The sequence below is a fragment of the Paramormyrops kingsleyae genome, chromosome 1 (genome assembly GCF_048594095.1).
Source record: "Paramormyrops kingsleyae isolate MSU_618 chromosome 1, PKINGS_0.4, whole genome shotgun sequence".
Lineage (NCBI taxonomy): Eukaryota > Metazoa > Chordata > Actinopteri > Osteoglossiformes > Mormyridae > Paramormyrops > Paramormyrops kingsleyae.
The window spans coordinates 45,772,672-45,795,098 of record NC_132797.1 but is presented as its reverse complement, the minus strand read 5'-3'; the positions used below and the strand labels follow the sequence as shown (position 1 = coordinate 45,795,098).

The window sequence follows — 22,427 nt, the reverse complement described above, 5'->3', positions numbered from 1 at the left end:
ATTTAATCTCCTTATCTCAGTTAACTTAGCCTGACTTGCGCGTGGCACGGGGAGTATTTCAGAAAATACCACCATGGACGTTCTGCTTCTAAGCTTATTGGCGACTTCTATAAATTTATCCTGCAGAACAGCCCTTCTACCCTTGCCTATGTCGTTGGTGCCAACATGCACCACGACAACTGGATCCACCCCAGCTGGGGCCAAAAGCTTGTCCACACGATCTGGAAGGTCTCCTACCTGGGCACCAGGCAGGCAAGACACCGTACGGGACCCTCTATCACACGTGCACACATAACTGTCTACTCCCCTAATAATTGAATCCCCCACTACCACAACCTCCCTTTTTCTGGGGGGAGGGGGCTCCTCAGTGCCCAAGGGCCCACCTGCTTCCCCAGTCCCTTCCGGCTCTAAAGCTGGAAGCACCTGAAACCTGTTAGACACAGACACCTCAGGTGATGCCGCCTCTGTAACATGTGTACGCCTTTTCCTGCGTCTACGACCTACGGTCACCCAGCTCTCTCGACCTCTCTGCTCTTCATTCTCCCTCCCCCCCGCTAGTGGCGTACACACCATCTCCCTAAACGGCGTATCAACTAGCTCATCTAACTCACTGTTGCACTGGATGCGAGCCAGTTGCTCCTCAAGGTCGCGAACCTTGACCATGAGTGAGTCCACTAGCTTACATCGCTCGCAGATGAAGTCCGACTGGACACTAACGTCCAGAAGGGCAAACATCTTGCAAACGCAACACTGAGCCGGCCCCATAATTAACTAACTCACTATGACCCCGTACTCCCAGCCCAGTAAATTTATATAGTGTATTTAACTATAAAGATTAATTTGCGTAACAATAAATGCAGTAACGTGCGGAGTACACTAAAATAAGTTATTACTTGTGTTAAAACGGAACTTAATTATTATTTTATTTAAAATTTTAAACCTGATAAATTTACTACTACTGTACTTACCAGAAGAACTTCTGCCTGAACCAAGTATGAACTAAAAACAAGGCAAAATCGAAGTTGCTCTTGGGAGGTCGAAAAACCACAAAAACCCCCTCACAGCAGGCTACTGCCGGAGCGGGAAAAAAGTGGAAAATGTCCTCCCGGCCCCGACTGGCGACCGAGCAAAGCTCAGGAGCAACTGTCCTTTTCCGACGCTGGGTAGCGATACCGATGTTAGATATTATTAGCTATTATCGCCCCGCGGGTGTTTGTTACGGAGTTTAAACGCGGACAGAAAAACGCCGCTCAGAAAAATCGCGCTGTTAATTAACAGACAGAACAGACAAGCACTCACGCTGACCGAAATAAGAACAATAAATATAAATAAACAGCCACCTACGTAAACAGGTAAAGCACACAAACACTCAAAACACTCCAAAAAACAATCCCAAACAATCGCTGCAGCTCAACACCACTCTCTCGCAGCAATCCCAGCAATCCTCGCAGCAATCCCAGCAATCCCTGCGCCTCAAACACACACGTATGTCAGTCTGTCTGAGAGGGACCAGTCAAACCACAAATTGGCTAATTGTCTTGTCACACCAAGGCAGACACAATGCTGATACTCTGGAACAAATCAATTTATCATTTGAAACTTCTTGAGTTTCATTAATGGGGAAGGCCCTTTTACCCCCATTACAGGATTCTCAGGTGTTGCAGACAAAGCATGATCAAAGTGCTCAGGTTCAGTTCTGAGATGTGGCTCTGGGTTTTTGGTTGTGTAAGGACCACCTCCAAGATGGTAACAGAAATCACATCCGTAAAACCCATTAAACTGCTTGGTGTTTCTTAGAAGTGGGCGAGCAACTGAATCTGAACTGCATATTAGAGCATACACCTTGGAGAGATGCTCTGCATTTGCAGAATCTGTCCATTTGATGCCATCCTTTTCTAGAATTAACAGCTCCTCTACAAATGGCTTCATAAATGTTAAGATGTTTGGCTTCTTCTCCCCGAACCAGACACATGGAAGACAAATATTTGCCTTGCGTTCTTTTGGTTTAAATTCTATAACCTGGCACTGTATGGGCCATATTTGATAATTAGAGCTCCTGAACACTGGAATTCCATCACAGTTCCAAATTAACGATATATCATCCTTTCCTAATTCACCTGATTCTTTTAATTTACGGTACTGTTCTCCACACTCTATATCTGAAATGTCATCTCCAGATGCCCAATCCTTTTTTAAACTTGACTCTTTTTGTTCAAGTGTAGGATCACGCAGGCCCCGCAGCCAGTATTTTATGGCCGCTGAGGGAGTGAGTCGGCCATGCTAAGATCTCCCTCCGTACCTCTTTCACCCAGGGCCCCTCTCCAGGGAAGCCGAAGCCCGCATTCCAATGTTTATGGCCCTCAAACGGAGGACCCAGATAGTGGAAAGGGGGGGGAGATCCTGCATCTCTCTGGAGTGGGACAAAGCTAAAATCATATGCCATCTATTGTGTATTTGATTGTGTGTTATCCTCACTATTATTTGGCATCATTACTGTAAACTTGGTGGATGTGTATGTGTCAGTCACCATTGTCTTCTATTCCTCTTATGAATGTCCCATTGTATCTTCACCACTTGGACAATTATATACATATATATATATTAATATGCACAGATAGGTAAACACTGGGGTTATCCAACCATGTGCTCACACCTCTCTCAGAGAATAGGGGAAATGAGTTTAAGTGGTGTAACCAAGTAGGTAGAAATGTTTGAGCACATAGTTATTTAGTTAACAGAACTAAGGAAGGCCCCCACCCCTCACCAAAAGGGGGGGGGGAAAGGGGTAGAAATGCGGTTGCTTATCTATGCCTTACAGTCGTAAATCAGAGATTCGCGCTCTTTTTCTGCCTCCCTTTGTCTGAAAGAGACTATGCAATGTATGTGAAAACTTGTGTACTGAACCCTTTTTTTTAATAGCCCGATTTGCTACATTTTATAATTTGGCAATGTATAATCAACACTGTTCTTTTACTGAAGTAAAGAAAGTTACCCAAGCCATCCTTAATTAGGACACACTGTATGCAATAGGGTACAGCTTCAGTAAAATATACCTGAACTTGTCACAGCTGTGAGATATGCCACCTAACCAGGTATTCTGTACATTGATGGCAATAATAAGCATGCACCGCATAAGAGGAATTATAAATTAATCAATGAAAATTAGCAAAGGTTTGGATCGAAGGTGGAATATCATGTTTGGTATCGATGTCATCCTAAATTATGTCCGAATGTGAATCCGGGGACGGATTATTACACAATTGAACCTATCCAAAGCTAAATTACTTAATTAAAATCAGCACAAAAGTTGGCCAAAGACCACCATAAATCTATGGGGACATTCGGGGAGCCTGCAACCGGCCCCTCGGATCCAGGTACCAATTCTCATTGGGTATGAGTTGGACCCTGGGTCATGAATATTCATGGGACCCATGGGGCATAAAAACCTCACACCCAGAGAATCAAAGAAAAGGAGGAGAAAACATCAAAAGAAAAGAAGAAGAAAACGTGAAGCCTCCAATCCAAGACTGCGGGAGAAACTACGTGCGGAGAAGATTAAATCTACCATCGAAACTACGAAGCCTCTTCGCCGCGAGTTTCAACAAAAGACAAAGCTGATCCCCGCTGCAATCACGTAAACTCACCGTCATCTCTCTCATAGGCAACTAGTACCGGCTGATTTACACTGAAATCTGGGTTGCCTGATTAGATCCTAGGCTTGCCGTTGCAGAACAGTATTTAATCAAAGCTGATCACTGTTTCCTACTGTAAATCCATTTTCCGTAATTTCGTTATTGTGTTTGTATGTATTATGTTATGTGTAATGTTTGTCCTGTTTTAGTGTAGTATTAGAATAAACGCATGCTGTTCACATTTTAAATCTCCCTCTCTGTGCTTACAATAAGTCACTTTATTGGTCTGAATCCCGTTACTGAGCTTTGAAGTCCCACTCGCGTCCTCAAGTATCGCGAGACTCTCTCTTTGGCCAAGAGCTGAGTCGCTAGGTTACAGAGAGAAGCTGACCCGGTGGACGGGCAGCTATCTTAGACTGAGTAGTGATACCAACGAATGAATTCCATTCACATTCTGGGCTTAAATCATCCAGCTCTTTACCAAGTGGGACTAATATAAAAACTGTGATATCGGAACAACAACTCAAACCTAATATTCCCTATTTAATTGTGTATGAATTAATCATTAATTAATTCATAATCAATTCCCCTGAACATTGGTGGAAAACCACCCCCATTTGAGCTGTTAAATTCCTACACAAGCAATGATTTGATCTGAGAAGCCAAACTAAGAACTAGGAAAAAACTGCCATTTTTAAGGCAACTCTCTGAATCTGTTACTGTGTTACAAGCACCACACTGTAGCTGACTTGCATTGTTTCTCCCCAAGTAATATTCACACTCTGAACAGTAGAAATGGGGTTCATAATTTCCACAATTTCCATAAGCTTTCCGAAAAAGATATGTAGTTGCCGGTACCATGCCTGGGAAATGCTCATTGAAAGATGTTCCAGTGACACTCCTGTCAGATTGTGCCTTAGTACATAAGACATCAGCAAGAGTAAGCTTTGTCCCTTTGTCAGAGGTGCTCCAGGGTACACAGGATCATCTCCATCCATTAACAAAGGGTGTACCTGTGAAGACATTGTTTTTTAAATACTACACTTAAACAATTCAGTATGTGTAATTTAAATAAATCACAAAATAAAGTACTACTAACCTTTTGGTTTTGCACATCTTGCTGTCCAACTGTTATTTTGGGTTCTGGTAGCTTCTCAGACACTTCCTGAAAAATCTGTAAATTAAAGCATTAATAACTGCATTTACTTTGCAGTTGTTCTTTTATAGTCACAATGTATATTGTCCTACTGCTTACTGCTAAGGTTAATGATAACTGCTAAAATGTATCTAGCAATGCTTGCATCTATACAGTCTAGCACAGTGCATTGTGGGATTGTTAGCAGAAAGTAATGAACGTGCCATGTACAATATTTTTGCTTCATTGTACTTACATTTGAAGATAAATGCAGTGCAATACCTCATGCTGATCTAAGCAGGCTTGAATCTTTTCGAAAAATTAATTACTAAAATTTATTTTTAATTCTATAACCAAATTATAAATGGCTGTGGTTGACATTTAAATAAATCATTATGATGATTTTAAACAAATATGTTTAAAAATATAATCTGTTTAATATATTAAGAAATAAGTTCAAAATATTACTTCAATATTATTTGGAAATTTTGTCTTTGCAAGAAAAAAAAATCTTCAAAGGGTAACTATTACCTGTTCTCCTGTTTGGATTTGCATGTGCTGTTGATTGCCAATTGTGTGAATAACAGTGTCATCTTGGTATTGCGTGGGTGACAGTCCCAACAGTGTCTGTGACTCTGTACAGGCTCCTTCTCTAGCAGGCTGCATAAAGTGAGCAATAAAGGTATAAAATATAGTCAAGAGAAATAGTAAAAACAATTTTGCATGTTTATATAGCATTTTAGCTATATACAATTTAGGGTCAATTTGAACCCATCTAAAAAAAAACTAACATATTTCTTTTAAAGTTTCTTATTACTATCTAGCACTCTATGATCCTTTCCTGCCATGGCCAAATGTGGTATTATCATGTCTGGCAAGAATGATTTCAAAATTAATTTGGTCTGGAGTCTGGGGTCATTTTTCACCCCCAATATAAAAGCAGATAAGATTACACGTGTTTGTAAGGGTCAGGGATGGGGCTAGAACAGTCCATATCATTGCATATAGATACATAGCAGGCATGACACAACAGGAAAGTGAAGTGCAATTGATTGTATAACACGAAAAACTAATTTAGAATTATTTTAGTTTTATGTAATCCTAATGAAAATGCAGTACAGAACCAAACTACATGAATTTACACATTAAAAAACAATAACATTGAAGTACCTCAGATGTATGGGCAATATGTCTTCTTATTGTGTTTCCTACAGATGACTGACTGCTTGTTCCTTCTGTAACATGTTCTTCATATTGAGTATTCTGGTCATGGGATGATATGGGATCATATTAATGATGACAATCATATTAATGGTAATTGACACAATTCTAAGTTCATCAAAACCTAAGAGGAATATAAATGTGTACAATAAGTACACAGGGACTGACACCTCCCATATAAAGTCATCCTTTTGATTTTACCTGTATGCTGCTGGGTATTAATCTTCCTGAATATTGCTCCAAATCATTTTCCTCTCCATTACATGCATGGGGAATCTACAGAATACAGTAATATGTCAACTTGTATAATAAAACATTCATAAATCAAACTGAGGCAAATGGAAAAATAACATACCTCTTTTAAGATGACTCTTCTTACTTTGTTTGTCTTATAGGATACATCAGTGAGGTGTTTTTTGTAATTTTCTCTACTGTTTGCAGTAGTCTGGGAAGAACAACCATGTTATATAATAAATTATATATTGGTGTATATATTAATTAAAAGTAGAACAAATATGAAAGGTGAAATACCTGCAATTGTTTCGATAGTCGTCTATATTTGGTTGCCTTTGAAGGCTGGCAGGACTCATCCAGTAGGTATTCCTTGTAATGTCTTTTAGGTGCCATGTTCGCTGTGAGGCAGAATATTTGCTTTGAAATACGCGGGATATTTTCGAAACGTCATCATGTCATTTAAACCAATCACGTTTTAAAACAGGAAAATCAAATCACAGAAGAGTATATGCGCAAATTCACGCATCTTAAAAATTATTTAATGCTTTAGTTTGTATTTTCCATTTGTTATTTCCTGCGAAAGAAAAATATATGCTGCATACTTGACCATTAAAATTGTTTTGTGAATTTCATGTCAACTGTTCAACGCTCATTGGTCAGGTGTAACGGAAAAGTTCTACGATCATTCGGGTAGACATCAAACTCAAATGGCTCCGTTTAAGTTCGGGATATTTAATTTCAGAGACAGCTCTATTCATGTCGAAAGTACTGACATCGTAACACCTCAGTACAGAACGAAGCTTTTCCAGGTGTTAACACGGCCGGACCTCTCAAGTGAAGACGGATGGATCGAAGTAAGGAAAGGACCACAAAAAAAGGTCGCCGCAAAACTGCTCTTACTAGGAGGTTTGTATTCTTCTAATTGCATATGAATTGTAAATGTTGTGTTGTGCTTGAAATTCAGTTTTGGTTGCGGGTATCCTGCACAATTTTATTAACATTTCCTGCCCTATAACCGCGAAATGCGTACGGTATCAACGGTACAAGTACCGTGAAAACATGGCAAGAAACTGAACTTGACGGCACTAACAGTGAAATTAGTGTGTAAATAAGTGCCTGCACGTATTTTTGAGAGTAAAACACGTCCGTAATAGTACAGCAATGTTAGGAAAAGGAATGGCTAATGCAATTGAATTCGTGCTGTTTACATTTAGTTTAAATTTGGAATTCTCAGGCCTGCTTTGACTGACATGAAATGGCAGTAAAGCTGCAAAATGCTGTAACAATTGTATAAATGGCATTTTGTTTTCCACAGACAGCTATAAGGAGTTGCTAGAGAGAAAAAAAGCCTTCCTCAGGAATGAGGACATCTGGCCCATGGCAGTTGAGAGGAGAAGAGCTGCAGTGTGTGATACCTCTCATGATGGAACCCAGGCAAAGGTTGTTCTCAATTCTTTTGAGTAATTTTATAATGCCAATATTTTATAGTCAGTTGTGATGCAATTAATATGACAGAAATAGTTTTAAATACTTTTTTAAAGTCCTTTTAATCCTTATTCTTCTATTAGCATTTGACATTAGACTGTAGCACCTTTTAGCTGTTCCATCTAAAGAACACCTATGAAATTTAACAAAAACCACGATTGGTTCTTATAATATCGCTAGTAATATCTTTACTGTGTATCTTTTGCTTACTTTTCTTGCTGACTGGAAAGAGAAAGGGATGAAGACTGTCATATCCACATACAAAATGGATAATAGATCTATTGCTCTGTAATATTTTGATGTTTCTTGTGCAGAAAAAGAAAAATAATAAAACAGCAGATACCAGTGTCACCTCGGACGATGATGAGACAGACATTGAAACACTACAAGTCTCTGGGACAAATGTATGTTTATAGAAATAAGACAGTAGAAAGACATGACATTTCTAAATTTAATCACCATGAAGTTTAATGTTAGTAAAGGATAATTGAACTCCATCTGATTTTGTTCTGTTTTTTGGGCTGGGTTTCTCAGTTTTAATGTGGGTCTGTAAGAATATTTTACTGACTTCATTTTGACACCTGACACAGGTAGTGGTGTAAATATTGTAAACCTACAGATAGCTACATCTGGACTGTTGACACTTTCCTACTTTTTCAAATTCAACACTACTTGTTATATTTTTCAAATAACTAAGCCCTTTTCATTCTTGTGCATTCTGTTCAGAAAATGAAAATGACAAAGTCAGCCAGAGACAAAGTCCTTTCTGATCTCAAATATTCATTGCTAAAAAGAAATGCAAGGACCTCCACCCAGTCACCAAGTGAGGAAGATGAACCAGACTTAGACACAAATATGGATTTATTTGATCGCCCACAGACTGCTGGAACAACTGTAAGTATTTTCAAAGGAAAAAAAACATACAGACCACTTAACATTCTTCAGTATAATGTCTTCTGGTACTAATGAGCAACACAACTAAAGTGATGCAACAGACCTATTATTGAATTTGACAACAGATAACATCACCTCATTCATTAAAGTGAATGAGAAGTGTCTCCAGTGATTGCTATGGCGATAATATCAACTCCGAACCAACTGGAGTAACTGCACTGTATGCGACCTGAGAGAATCCTGCACTTTTTGTCTTTAACAAGTAATTAAAAATAACAACTCATACCACATGAAAAGTATGATGGACAAAATTTCAGTGGTTTTGAAACCTTGACTTTTTAAAATCACAGTAAAAACTGAAACGGAAAACTGACCATAATAAATTATTTAAAAATGGATTTCATATATGAATTGCCGCACAGAAGAATCACGATATGTGACTGAATCAGTTTTCCTCATCTCTAATTGCTTTACTTTTAATTTGTGCAGGAACTCTGCCATGGGGCAAGTGAAGAGCAGAGTGTCCAGTTGGATCAGCCATTAAGAAATGTAGAAATGCATCAGGAAGTCATGGAGGCTCTGAAAGGTATCTATATAAAAGACTTACATTCATTGTATCTGTAAGAGTATTTTCTAGGGCTGCAACAACTAATCGATTTAATCGATTAAAATCGATTATTAAAATAGTTGGCAACTAATTTAATAATCGATTAGTTGGGTCTACGTTATTATACACATAAGTACAGTGGCGACCTCCTAATTTGGGAGCAGTAAGCTAACCAAAGCCGCGGTGGCAGTAAAGCACCATTTAGCTGGATGCCGACCGCCATAAAAGAAAAAAGTAAATGCACATAAACGCACCCCATTTACGCACCTTTTAAATTTACAAAACAGCTTTTACTCACCTTTTTTAAGATCACTAATGTTAATGATATAGTTACCCACAGTTTTTACTGCTGTGCATATAGTTTACCCACCTTAAATTTCTTGTTACCACTACACCACTGCTTCATTTCTTCACGATAGAAATTTATAGTAATATCAAATGTAGTACTCAAGACCAGTTTTTGAAGGTCTCGATCTTGTCTTTGAATCAGCCGTATTTGTACTCGTTCTTGTCATGGACTCAGGATTTTATTTCGAGACCATAACTCTGAGAATATTCTTATTAATGAGCCGTTTACTGTCAGATTGGATAACTAATACAGTAACTGCAACCAATGGCGTTACTGCCGGCCGCGTTACCCGCCCCGTCCCTTCACACACGCACATGTGTTTAAATGAACGCAGGGGAAGTCGTGGTTGTCAACACAATCAGCTATTATGGGGCTAGAAATGCGGCTACATATACCACAACGTGTTTACCCTACCATTCTATTAGGTGGGCGCCCCAAGTTAATTTTATTTAATTTCATTTTCTATATAGCTCCAGATCGCAACAGAAGTCATTTAAGGCTACCTTTCCGATAGAACAGGTTTATATCTTGTCCTTTTATTAAACAAACTAAATAGCCTTATGTTATTTATCTTATTTACAGTTCATCACTGTAGTATGCTGAAACAACCGGACACGTTTTAAAACAAAATTTGCCGCCTGCCGTTCACGGGTTTTTCGTCACCAATCGTCTTATTTGCGTTGCTCAGTAATTTTTAGTGTAGGATGCGGAAAAGGCTTTTTCTTCGCAATAAATGTTTACTTTATTTGTCCGTAATAAGTGCAGACAGACTCGCTGGCGTGCTCTCTCCCCCTGTCATATATGTGTATCAACATTAAATAACATTAGACAATTATTTAATAATATTCTTAGTAGCAGCAGCGGTAGTCTGTGCTTTTACATTAAAAAAAATACTGAATACATTATCTAAAGCACCATGCTGGTTGCACTTTATAAAACAAGATTTTGTGTATTTCATTACGTTGATTCAGCTGCTACAAATTATTAATTTTTTTTGTATACTCTTAATGTAGCATACATTTGCTTTTTATGTGAGTTGCTGGAAACAACTTTTGTGCAAAGACAGACTGGGTTATTAAAAATTGCTGGAAATCAAATTGTTTTTTGCCCCCCCCCTCCGATTAATCGAAAAAGTAATCGACAGATTAATCGATTATCAAAATAATCGTTAGTTGCAGCCCTAGTATTTTCTGTTATATATCTGTGACTAAATTGTCATTTTCCCCAGAAATACCAACCTTGGTCAAGAGTGTGAAAGATCTTATTGCAACCATGAACAGAATGCCACCTGGCATTGACAGTGGTAGCACAAGCTCGGATTCCTCTAGTCCTGCCTCAGAAATGGTATGTTTTATGTGTGTGCTTTGTAAAATACTAAACAATATTTCAGTTAATATTTGACTTTGTAGTCTACAAAATAATATATTTTCTGCTTTCCCAACCAACAGATGACTATTTCACTAATAATTTACTTTCAGTCTTTAGTTCATGCATGATTTTCATATGTGGAAATTTTCCCAATGATTATCAATATATTTTGATGTATTTCAGAGTTTGTATATTCATTATGTTTTAGTTGCAAAGGCTTATTGGTATCAAAAGAATCACCAATATTTTGTCTATATGTGTTGATCACCAATCAATATATTTTATTGCATCTTTGAATTTGATTTGGGAAGAAACCAATAGAATGTTATGTAAACTCATCCCAGTTGTAAGTTTTATAACAAAAATTGTCATCCTACTGTTTGAAAATCTAGAAGTGTCACAACACTATTTTTTGCACAGATTTTCTTGAGCAACACAAGGGTGCAGGTCAGCAAAAGCTGTTTCCGAAGACTCAACCGGACAAGAATGTCCCTTTTTGCTCAGGAATTAGCTGTGCTCATCTTTGGCCGGGATGTGTTGGCTTCTTCAAGTCTAACGGGGAAGTCAGTGGCTGGTGGAACACCGAAGGATCAGCTAGATCCAGATAAATTCTGTGCCCTTGTGGGTATGTATCAATTACATTTATTTATTTATCTGTACATTTATGAGCTATTAGTTAAGTTCTCCCCAAGCGAGCTTGATGGGCCGAATGGCCTCCTCTCGTTTGTAAATTTCTTATGTTCTTATGTTCATTAATGTTCTTTGTATTCTTTATTTCGGTATTTTTAAAAGGTGCTATGAGTAGTTTAAATCAGTAAAATAATTCATATTTATCAACAAAAGGAAAAGTTTTTATATTTAAGACATTATAGCAGAGATATTTATTTACTCTTAGCATGCTAACCAGCTAACAGCAGCCCGTCACCACCCCACCATTTTGTACGTCAGGAGGCAATAGCGAGTTACTGTATGTTCAAGAAATAATGCTACCCTGAAATCGTGTTTTAACCTCCTGTCACTCATGTTGATGGAACATGAAATTGAATTAAGTTAACTTTACAACCATGCCCAGTACATGATTTACTGTTGTAGTAATAATTGTCTAATTGATCATAAGTTATTTTACCTATTTATTAAAGCATAAAAAATGTAATATCTCTTGTAGATGGCATACTTTACAATCATTTTAATGTTTTTTATTGTTTTTTTACAGATACAGTCATTGCTGAGTTTCCAGGAACAAATGTGTCTGATGTGAGAGCAGTGATTAGACGAAAATGCAACAATGAGAGTTTTGTGTTCAAAAAGAAACATTAAGCAACAACAAGTGCTGGCACTTTTCAGTTTTTGGTTATTTGTATGTACATTTTTCATGCACATTTTAGTGCACAGTTTTCAATAGCAACATTCAACAGGGCATTGCATATACGTGTTCTGTGTATGAATAAGTTTGGTGTGCTTTCAGTAAATAAAGTTTCATGCTGAAGAGAAACTGTTTGAATGGACCATCTGTAGCAAACATAAACTAGTGTTCTTTGCTGTACTTTGCTGTGCTATGTTGTAATATAATATATTTAGGTCACTGATAAATACAGTAATTGTCCTTTGTAAGAAAGGTATGGTAAAAAACAAGAAAAATTGCACTTTCAGTCACATATAAAATGTTTGGAAGTATAAATTTTCAATTTAGCATCAAGTTGATGCTAATAGTACAAGAAGTACTTTTATACTATACTGATCAAACTATACTGAAGAACACTTAATTCAAGTATATTTGGAATATACTACACACACACACATATATATATATAATTATTTCTAAATACTTTTTAAAATGCACAGTCTGCACATTTTTATTAAGTTTTAAGTGTCTTGACTTTTATCTGAAAGGTGGATTCAAATATATTTCAAGTGTTCTTTCAGTAATAATTATGTAATAAATAAGTACTTTTTCATTGTATTATTTGCACATTTTGATTGAATAATAAGTGTATTTACAGATATCTGAAAGGTGGATATAAATATATTCTAAGTTAATACCAAATATAATTTTAGAGTATTTTGAAAAGTTGCACTTAAATATATTTAAGTGAAACTTAATGGTGTCTCAAAATAGTACAGTCAAGTACATTTAGTTGTAATTAAATACATCTTTAGTTGAACTAATCATATATCACCAGCACACTAAGTACAATAAAAGTGTGCGAAAATAGCACACTTTTAGTATAATCATCATGAGTACATTGAAGTATACTAAGTACATTTAAATGAAGTATATTTAAGCATACTTTTTTTTTACTTGGGTGGGCTCGTCTGCTGCACGTGATAGAAAATTATTGTTAAGCACTTACACAGTTGCCATATAAAACAAGTTATACATTCATAAGAATACACATGAGTGATAATATATACACAATCTCAACCCAACAGTCCCTCCTGTTTATCATGAACCGTGTATTCTACATCCACCATCCACATCTTGTCAACATTTTCTGTGGGCGGCATCACTAAATAACGGCGTCATCATGTTCTTCGTCAGCGAGGAACTCTTGTTGGCTCAGGTTAGTGTATGCTACAACAAAAGAATTAACAACCATTCTGCTAATCACAGCTTTACAACATGGTACAATACAAATGGAAAAAACACAAAGAAAAATCAAACATATAATAACCATTATTGCAAGAAATTTGAGTAGTCCGAGCCAGCCCCCTTGAAATAGCCAATCAAACCAGGATGTGCTAGGGTGAAAGTCCGCGGCTAGGACTCTCCGCAGATCCCTGAGATAGTTCATGGCTTCAGTCATATTAGGGGAATGGACATTGTCTGGAATGTATGTACAACAAGTATTGTTCAATAAAACACAAACACCTCCTTGGGCCGCTGTTAACATATCGAGCACCAAACGGTTTTTAACCACCATTTGCCTCGTGACATCCAATTGTGCATTTTGTTGTTCATTAATTACAATAGAATTATTAATAAAGAGCCCTAAGCGATACTCTATGGTTTCCAGTCATAAAGTGTTCTTTGCTACTCCGACCCAGGGGAACAGTGCTAATAAAACCTTCTGGTCTGTGGACCATGACGCTGTCATGTGGCTGTAGTGCTGGTGCAGTAGAACGTCGTCTGCGAGTGGAACCTGAAACAGCGATTTGGTCACAGTTCGTGGTGTTACCTAAAGGACGTGTACCATACATCTGGTCATAACACATTGTATGGTTAAATGTTCCTGGGTCCTTGTTCATGAAAACAGAGAATGGAAATGAGGAAGTGGATTTAGTGACATTGAAGTCGATCCAGAACAGGAGATTGCAAGTACCATTAATAAGCCCTGGGGCATAGGGATTCGTATCATTAATGGTGATACCAAAATGCTGATATCCAACCCCTCCAAACGAAGAAGCACATTTAGCCTGGGATTTATTCATGGGCTTAGCAAATATTGCGGGACCTTCCGCATGTGTGGGCATATGTGAGCATATGTAACAGTTAGAAACATTGGACTTCATAACTGTGTCGTGTACGTAGCGATACCAGTAATTTTGCATATAGGGATGTGAGTGGTCAGTTGTAAGAGGTCTCAGGTGGGAGCCATCGTGCGTCCACCTGGGGACGCGGCGAGTGTTATCTGATGCGGACCTCATCCACAAAAGCAACCCGCCGACTACAGTCAGGAGGATCAGAAGCCATTGTATAAGAAACCGCTTACAGTCAGCCATTCTAAAAGTGAGTGCAGATCAGTTGGTTTCTTCAACGGGTTGAGACGTCGGCACCCTATTGGTTACCGCGCCTTTGTAGCGGACTTCCACTGCTACTCCGTCGGTTGTACTGGCTCCTGTAGGGGTTTAATGAGCTTGCAGTGACTCCTGTGAATCCACGATGGTCGCTCCGCTATCTTCACGGCTGTCAGGGTCGTGAGGAGCACTTGATATGGGCCGTCCCACCTGGGAGAGCTCCAGTCCTTCCGAAGGAGGACCTTGACGAGAACCCAATCTCCAGGTTTGAGGTTGTCCTGTAATACAGAAGCAGAATTTACTGGCAGACTACTGGGCCTTTGTACTTCTTGAGTGCGCAGCAGTTTGCTCATCCAGTCTGCGAGCGTTGTTTCCCTGTGCGCCTTTGTTATATCACTCATTTCTGTAGCTAGGGGAAAAGGCCTACCATGCACTATTTCAAACGTTGGGGTTGGGGTTGGCGTAATTCTCATCCACAGTTTTACCAGAGATAAGCATTCCGGCCATGGTCTCCCTGTCTCTTCCACTATTTTTCTTAGCCTAGTTTTTATGGTACCGTTGGTTCTTTCCACTAGTCCTGCACTCTGAGGATGGTATGCGCAATGATTCTTTAGTTTAAACCCTAGTGCTTGTGAGCACAGGTCCATTGTTCGATTTACAAAATGGGTACCGTTATCCGATCTGATGGTTTGAGGAATGCCATATGTGGGGAAATAACTGCCTACCAGACATTTTGCCACCGTCATCGCATCACAGTGTTTAACTGGATATATTTCAACCCACTTCGAGAACGTATCAATTATTACCAAACAGTCCTTTTTTCCCTGTGACCATGACAGCTCAATAAAGTCCATGTGAATAATTTGAAACGGGTGCTCTGCTACCGGAAACTGTCCTCTCTTTGGTCTCAGGTTACCCTGGGAATTATGCTTACAACAGATAAGGCATGATCTACAAAAGTTCTTTGCATAATCAGAAAAATTTATAGTATAGAATTGTTGATGTATTATATGTACCATCCCTCCTGTTGAGACATGGGTATTCCCGTGGCTCACCAATGCCGCTGTTTTGTATAAATTTTTTGGAAGTACGGGCTTATCGTCAATGTAGTAGATATCATTAATCTGAATTGCTCCTCTTTTGATCCAGGCTTTTACTTCTCAGAGCGGCGCATGTTTTTGAGAATCACATAGTATATCTGTGTCAATGAATTGAGTAGGAGATGGGGATTTGGGACATCTGGTGCTGCATATTGCACGATGTCATTGATTGGTCTCAGATCCTGTACCATTCTCCATTTACCCGTATTCGCTTTTTGCACTGGGAAAATAGGGGTATTACACGTGGACTCTGGCGCCCCCCTCAGTATCCCCGATGCCAGCATATCTTGCACTACTGGGGCTATGCCTTGTTCAGCCTCAGGCTTTAATGGGTACTGTCGTACCACTGGGCGGTGATCTGACCTCAGGGTCACTTCGTAAGGAGGGAACCCTTTAATCAATCCTACATCCGTAGGGGAGTTGGACCACAATCCCTCAGGAATGTGGCTCAATTTTGGGTCCTCCGTTGCCTCGGCTGATAATAAATCTTGTCATTCAGGTTCGTCTAAATGTGTTACAGATGTGACTTTAATTCTCCATCCGAGGGGGAACCTCCAAACCCCTGTGCTTTTATCATGTTTCCAATCTGAATTTGGGTCAGGCTGCTAATATGTAGATCTATAAGAGGCATCTTCCACAAAATACCCAAGACCTTGCCATCTACCCTGGAGTGACTTTGATAGTGACACATGAGGCACCTTTTCCCTGAATAAATTTTGTTGTTTGGGACCCAATAACACTGAGGCTGCAGCGTAGCCAGTTGTGGGATTAACATACAAATACTGCAATGTGACCTGGGGTGGTCCCATAGCGTGAAACTGCCGATCATATCGGTAGTCAGGGCCAGGTGTGGGTTTGTACCACATGGTCACATGGAGGCCATCGTCGGGCATAAATTGAACCTTATCTGCTTCCTGCTTTACTCTAGTTTTCCTTAGTAATTCCCAAGCTTGTAGTGTTTGGCCTAGGTCTAGAGACCAGTAATACTGCGGAACTGACGATCCATGGACCACTAAAGCATGCCTGTCTATTATTGCTTTCATGCCTATGGGTGTGGCAACAACGCTTATGCCCATCTGGACCATAAGGTCTCTTCCTAATAGGTTTACTGGGCATGACGGGCTCACCAGAACTTGAACCTCACACTCTGTCCCTGTCTCTTCATCTTTTATTGTTATGGGATTAGTTAATATATGGGTCTCAGATTGCCCTCCGGCCGTTCTCACATATACTGTTGAGGTAGAGAACGTTGCTTTTGGCGGAGTTGTAGTTAATACTGTTCTACAGGCTCCCGTGTCACATAAACAATCATATGTCTTTCCATTTATAATAAACCGCCGCCTAGGCAGTTCTGCAGGCTGTTTAAGCGCTATCAGCTGACATACTGCTTGAAGGTCAACCTCCTCCTCCTCCCTATCTAGTGAGGGCCCTAGCGGGGGTGGAGAAAGTGGTGCCTGCAACTTCTCAGCTTGGCATCACTGATCATTCTCTGTGGAATTTGGATTATCTATGCGCTTAGTTTTACAATGCCTGGCTATATGTCCTGGTCTCCCACACCTCCAGCAGTTGTTATCATACTGAGGCGAGTTTCCTGACCTACCACCTCTTCCTCGACCTCTTTAACCGCCCCTGCCCTGGGGGTTTGAATAAACTACTGCGATTGTATCGCCAGAGGCTGCGAAGGTCGCTTCTCCTTTTTGTTTCTGTGCCTTTTGTGCATGCTGGGCGTACTCTATAGCTTGCTGCACTGAGCCTGTATTCTGATGGACCCAATATTTATCTATATACTGTTTAAGTTCAGGCCTTAGACCGGCAAGAAATGCCCTTTTTAATTGTTGTTGGTATACTCCGGCCTCATCATTATCTGGGGGAATGCCTGAATTACTTCTGAAAACTGGTCTCAATCTGTCCAGGAAGTCTTCTGGTTCTTCCCCTTCTTTCTGTCTGCATTGTGAGATTTTACCATAATCTGCTCTCCTCGTAAATCTTTCTCTGACTCTTTCTTCTAGCTGCCTTAGGCTGTGTCTCAGGGCAGTTGAATCATGCGGGAGGGGTGTTCCGTCGTACGCATGCCCTGTGAAATCTCCTGCAACTCTGACCAATTTGTGAGTAAACAGTTGCCTCAGGCACTGGAACATTTCTCTCCCATTTAAACGGAAGCTGCTTTGAAGTTCTAACACCGCTTCCCAAAATTCTCCTACACCTTCTTCTACAGGGGGTATCCCTTTCAAAGCAGCTGTCCTATCCTCTGCTGTCCAGGGTCTGTACACTAACATTGTTTCGGGACCTGTTCCGTCCTGCCCCCTATCAGGATTCGCAACTTCCACCATGGGGCATTGAAACTCTGGGGTTAATGCCCCGTCTTCACTACTGGGGTGAAATTTAGTTTTATATGACTCTAAGCCTTTCACTGGATACAGTGAAGAATCCTTGCTCCGGGTCACCATTGGATGGAAAGGAGATTCTGGTGCCAATGACGCTAATGGAGCAGAATGTGTTATCAGTGTTTTAGGTGCTGCTATCTGCTTATCTTTTAGTGCTACTCCCGGTGTCTGCTGCGACAGCGGGGGAGCGGCAGATGTTTCTTGTCTATGTGGGGCCTTTGCTACACTTTCCTCATCAGGAGTAACTAGTACTGCGGCCGCAAGCTTTTGTTTCCTTTTACCTTTCTTTTCCTGTCTAGTTGCGTCTCTTAACCTACTTTGTTCCAACCATTTTTCTGACATTCTATACTCCTTCTTCCGTCTGTCCAACTTTCCGCTATTCTTAGTGCACAACATTTCTAGTTTTAAATCACTCTGTAGCTTAAGAATGTCTGGCGTATGGAGGCTTCCTCCAAACCCATGTTTTCTTTTCCACCTTTTGTTACTTATAGTCCCTGCTCCTTCCACATATCCTTCCATAAACTTTTCATCTCCCTCTAAGGATGGCTGTTTACTTTGCCCCTTCCCCATCCTTTTACTTGTCGATTGTTATTACTACAAGGGTCCTGAGCAGAAATTCTCTGGCACGAGATTAGGGAGAGGACACTAACATGGCCTTCTACTGCACACTATCTGTGCAGCGGTGTCAGTTTTCAGGGATGAAACCCGTCCTTGATCTCCCAATCGCCAGTACGTCTTTCTTCCCAGGCAAAGAAACAAAGGACTAGTAGAATCAGCCTACGATTCTATAAATCACTTAGTCCTCTACATTCACACAAACATTCATATCCAGTTGATTATGGCCAACTCTAGCCTTTGTCAATTAACAGGTCAATTAAATTCTAATTCAACTATTTCCTTACGGCGAAATATAACCAATTTAGACTATTTCCTTACGGCGAAATATAACCAATTTAGACTATTTCCTTACAGCGAAATATAACCAATTGTCTCACCTCTGGGGTCAGTCACGACGGCCGGGGTCCGTCAGGCATCACCAGGCGTCGAGCGCAGTTCTAACCACCGGCCTGGTCACGAATTGTCACGTTCCAGGACTTTCTCGACCCGTCTTAGACGAGCGGCTGTCGAAAGACTTCGGTGTCGCTCCTCTCGGCGCCCCGGTGATGTCCTCAGGATTCCCGATCCTCACGGATCACTGGTTTATGGATCCGGCTCGAAGGACCAAGTTTTATGTCGGAGAGAGTGATCAGCCCCCCGGCCGCTGGCCCACAGAGTATGAGACATGTGCTGTTTTACTTGCAAGGGTGCACACCGCAGTGTAGCTACAAGGGTGTGGCACCACGAGAGGGTTTATTTATACTTTAAGGTGATCAGGTTACATTGTGGGTGTGAACAACATTTCGAGTGGGATAGAATGGGATGTGGAAGTGGGAGTGGAAATAGGAACAACAGAACGTACAGCAGAGGTGGGCTTGTCTGCTGCACGTGATAGAAAATTACTGTTAAGCACTTACACAGTTGCCATATAAAACAAGTTATACATTCATAAGAATTCATAAGAATTCATGAGTGATAATATATACACAATCTCAACTAGGGCTGCAACAACTAATCGATTTAATCGATTAAAATCGATTATTAAAATAGTTGCCAACTAATTTAATAATCGATTAGTTGGGTCTACGTTATTATACACATAAGTACAGTGGCGACCTCCTAATTTGGGAGCAGTAAGCTAACCAAAGCCGCGGTGGCAGTAAAGCACCATTTAGCTGGATGCCGACCGCCATAAAAGAAAAAAGTAAATGCACATAAACGCACCCCATTTACGCACCTTTTAAATTTACAAAACAGCTTTTACTCACCTTTTTTAAGATCACTAATGTTAATGATATAGTTACCCACAGTTTTTACTGCTGTGCATATAGTTTACCCACCTTAAATTTCTTGTTACCACTACACCACTGCTTCATTTCTTCACGATAGAAATTTATAGTAATATCAAATGTAGTACTCAAGACCAGTTTTTGAAGGTCTCGATCTTGTCTTTGAATCAGCCGTATTTGTACTCGTTCTTGTCATGGACTCAGGATTTTATTTCGAGACCATAACTCTGAGAATATTCTTATTAATGAGCCGTTTACTGTCAGATTGGATAACTAATACAGTAACTGCAACCAATGGCGTTACTGCCGGCCGCGTTACCCGCCCCGTCCCTTCACACACGCACATGTGTTTAAATGAACGCAGGGGAAGTCATGGTTGTCAACACAATCAGCTATTATGGGGCTAGAAATGCGGCTACATATACCACAACGTGTTTACCCTACCATTCTATTAGGTGGGCGCCCCAAGTTAATTTTATTTAATTTCATTTTCTATATAGCTCCAGATCGCAACAGAAGTCATTTAAGGCTACCTTTCCGATAGAACAGGTTTATATCTTGTCCTTTTATTAAACAAACTAAATAGCCTTATGTTATTTATCTTATTTACAGTTCATCACTGTAGTATGCTGAAACAACCGGACACGTTTTAAAACAAAATTTGCCGCCTGCCGTTCACGGGTTTTTCGTCACCAATCGTCTTATTTGCGTTGCTCAGTAATTTTTAGTGTAGGATGCGGAAAAGGCTTTTTCTTCGCAATAAATGTTTACTTTATTTGTCCGTAATAAGTGCAGACAGACTCGCTGGCGTGCTCTCTCCCCCTGTCATATATGTGTATCAACATTAAATAACATTAGACAATTATTTAATAATATTCTTAGTAGCAGCAGCGGTAGTCTGTGCTTTTACATTAAAAAAAATACTGAATACATTATCTAAAACACCATGCTGGTTGCACTTTATAAAACAAGATTTTGTGTATTTCATTACGTTGATTCAGCTGCTACAAATTATTAATTTTTTTTGTATACTCTTAATGTAGCATACATTTGTTTTTTATGTGAGTTGCTGGAAACAACTTTTGTGCAAAGACAGACTGGGTTATTAAAAATTGCTGGAAATCAAATTGCTTTTTGCCCCCCCCCCCTCCGATTAATCGAAAAAGTAATCGACAGATTAATCGATTATCAAAATAATCGTTAGTTGCAGCCCTAATCTCAACCCAACAAACACAATACAGGTCTTCTCAAATAATGACACCAAACTCATCAACCCCCTACATGGTCATGCTGATGCAGTTAAGGTCACATACACACAATGGTGTATCATCAGTGAGATGAACTCGGTCACATACGGAGGACTAGCCAATCATACCTTCTGCCTGGAGGTAACCAAGGACTTCACCATGGGTCACATCAGCATCCCAGGGAGAGTGTAACTAGAGACTGACGTCTCCCCATGGTGGGACGACACCTTCCATGAAGAGGGCACCCGAGCCATGACCAAAATCTTAAAGATTGAAAATCACCTCCATCAGGCACAAGTGGAGTCTAACGTAGCAAAAAGGACTGCAGAGATTCTGACCAAAGCCCCCACTCGCTCAGCCCAGCATGTGTACACATGGTAGGACTGGGTGCTTCAAGCTTGTGTCAACACAAGTGGTCTCATTTGCATCATTTTGCGGGCGCAAACATTACAGAAGTTGGATCCTTAGAAGATTATCCGGGGCCCAGGCAGTGACCCTTTGTGGGACAAAGGTCTGTCCCAAGGGGCCAAGGGGGGAACTGTAAGGCTGGAGGCCTTGCAGGCCCCGTCGGTCTGAGCTCTGGCAAGCCTGTGATGCTCCACCCAGAGTCCTGTGCAAAGGTCCATCGGCTCCGACAAGACTGGACCCAAATCACCTGATCACCACATCAAAAGGGACACCTCACCCCACTGGCCAGCCAGAACCCTCCAGCCAAATTCCAGCGACAAGGCCTGGCTGCGTCAAGACACAGATATATCCTACACTCGCTAACTCACATCAACACAGGAGGTATTACCCCAGACTAACATTAGGGACACATACACCCATGTTTGGTCTCATTTGAATGGTCACAGTATGACGGGCACAGTATTCTCAAGCTTAAAGCGGTATGTTTTCACATAAGAGAAATATAGAATGTAAGATTAAACCCACCAAAGAGGAGGATCTTATCACCTGGTAAAACAAAGGAATTGTCACATTAAAGCAATTTGATTTTCTGAGGGTCTGAAAATTGATAAGATCAACAGTTCTCCAGGACACACACTCAAGATCAGAGAAGTCCCTAAAATAATCAGTCACAATATTTGGTACAGTCTGTCACTTGGTTTGGAATACTTAAGGAAGAGCTCCAGAGTAGCACAGGGAGACT

General features: G+C 40.2%; 2 long non-coding RNA genes and 1 pseudogene across 2 annotated transcripts; 2 read left to right on the top strand and 1 right to left on the bottom strand.

Moving 5' to 3' along the window:
• Positions 1-21,745, top strand: part of LOC140591153 (uncharacterized) — a 33,278-nt pseudogene extending 11,533 nt beyond the window's left edge.
• Positions 4,520-6,689, bottom strand: LOC140578771 (uncharacterized). The gene is made up of 7 exons (XR_011983048.1): positions 6,520-6,689; positions 6,344-6,433; positions 6,190-6,264; positions 5,938-6,030; positions 5,299-5,427; positions 4,732-4,806; positions 4,520-4,645 (listed from the first exon to the last, which is right to left on the bottom strand). It is a non-coding gene; the product is annotated as an uncharacterized lncRNA (long non-coding RNA).
• LOC140592570 (uncharacterized) lies at positions 10,692-12,417 on the top strand. Its single transcript, XR_011992899.1, has 3 exons — positions 10,692-10,901; positions 11,346-11,550; positions 12,139-12,417. It is a non-coding gene; the product is annotated as an uncharacterized lncRNA (long non-coding RNA).
• Positions 21,746-22,427: the final 682 nt, after the last annotated feature.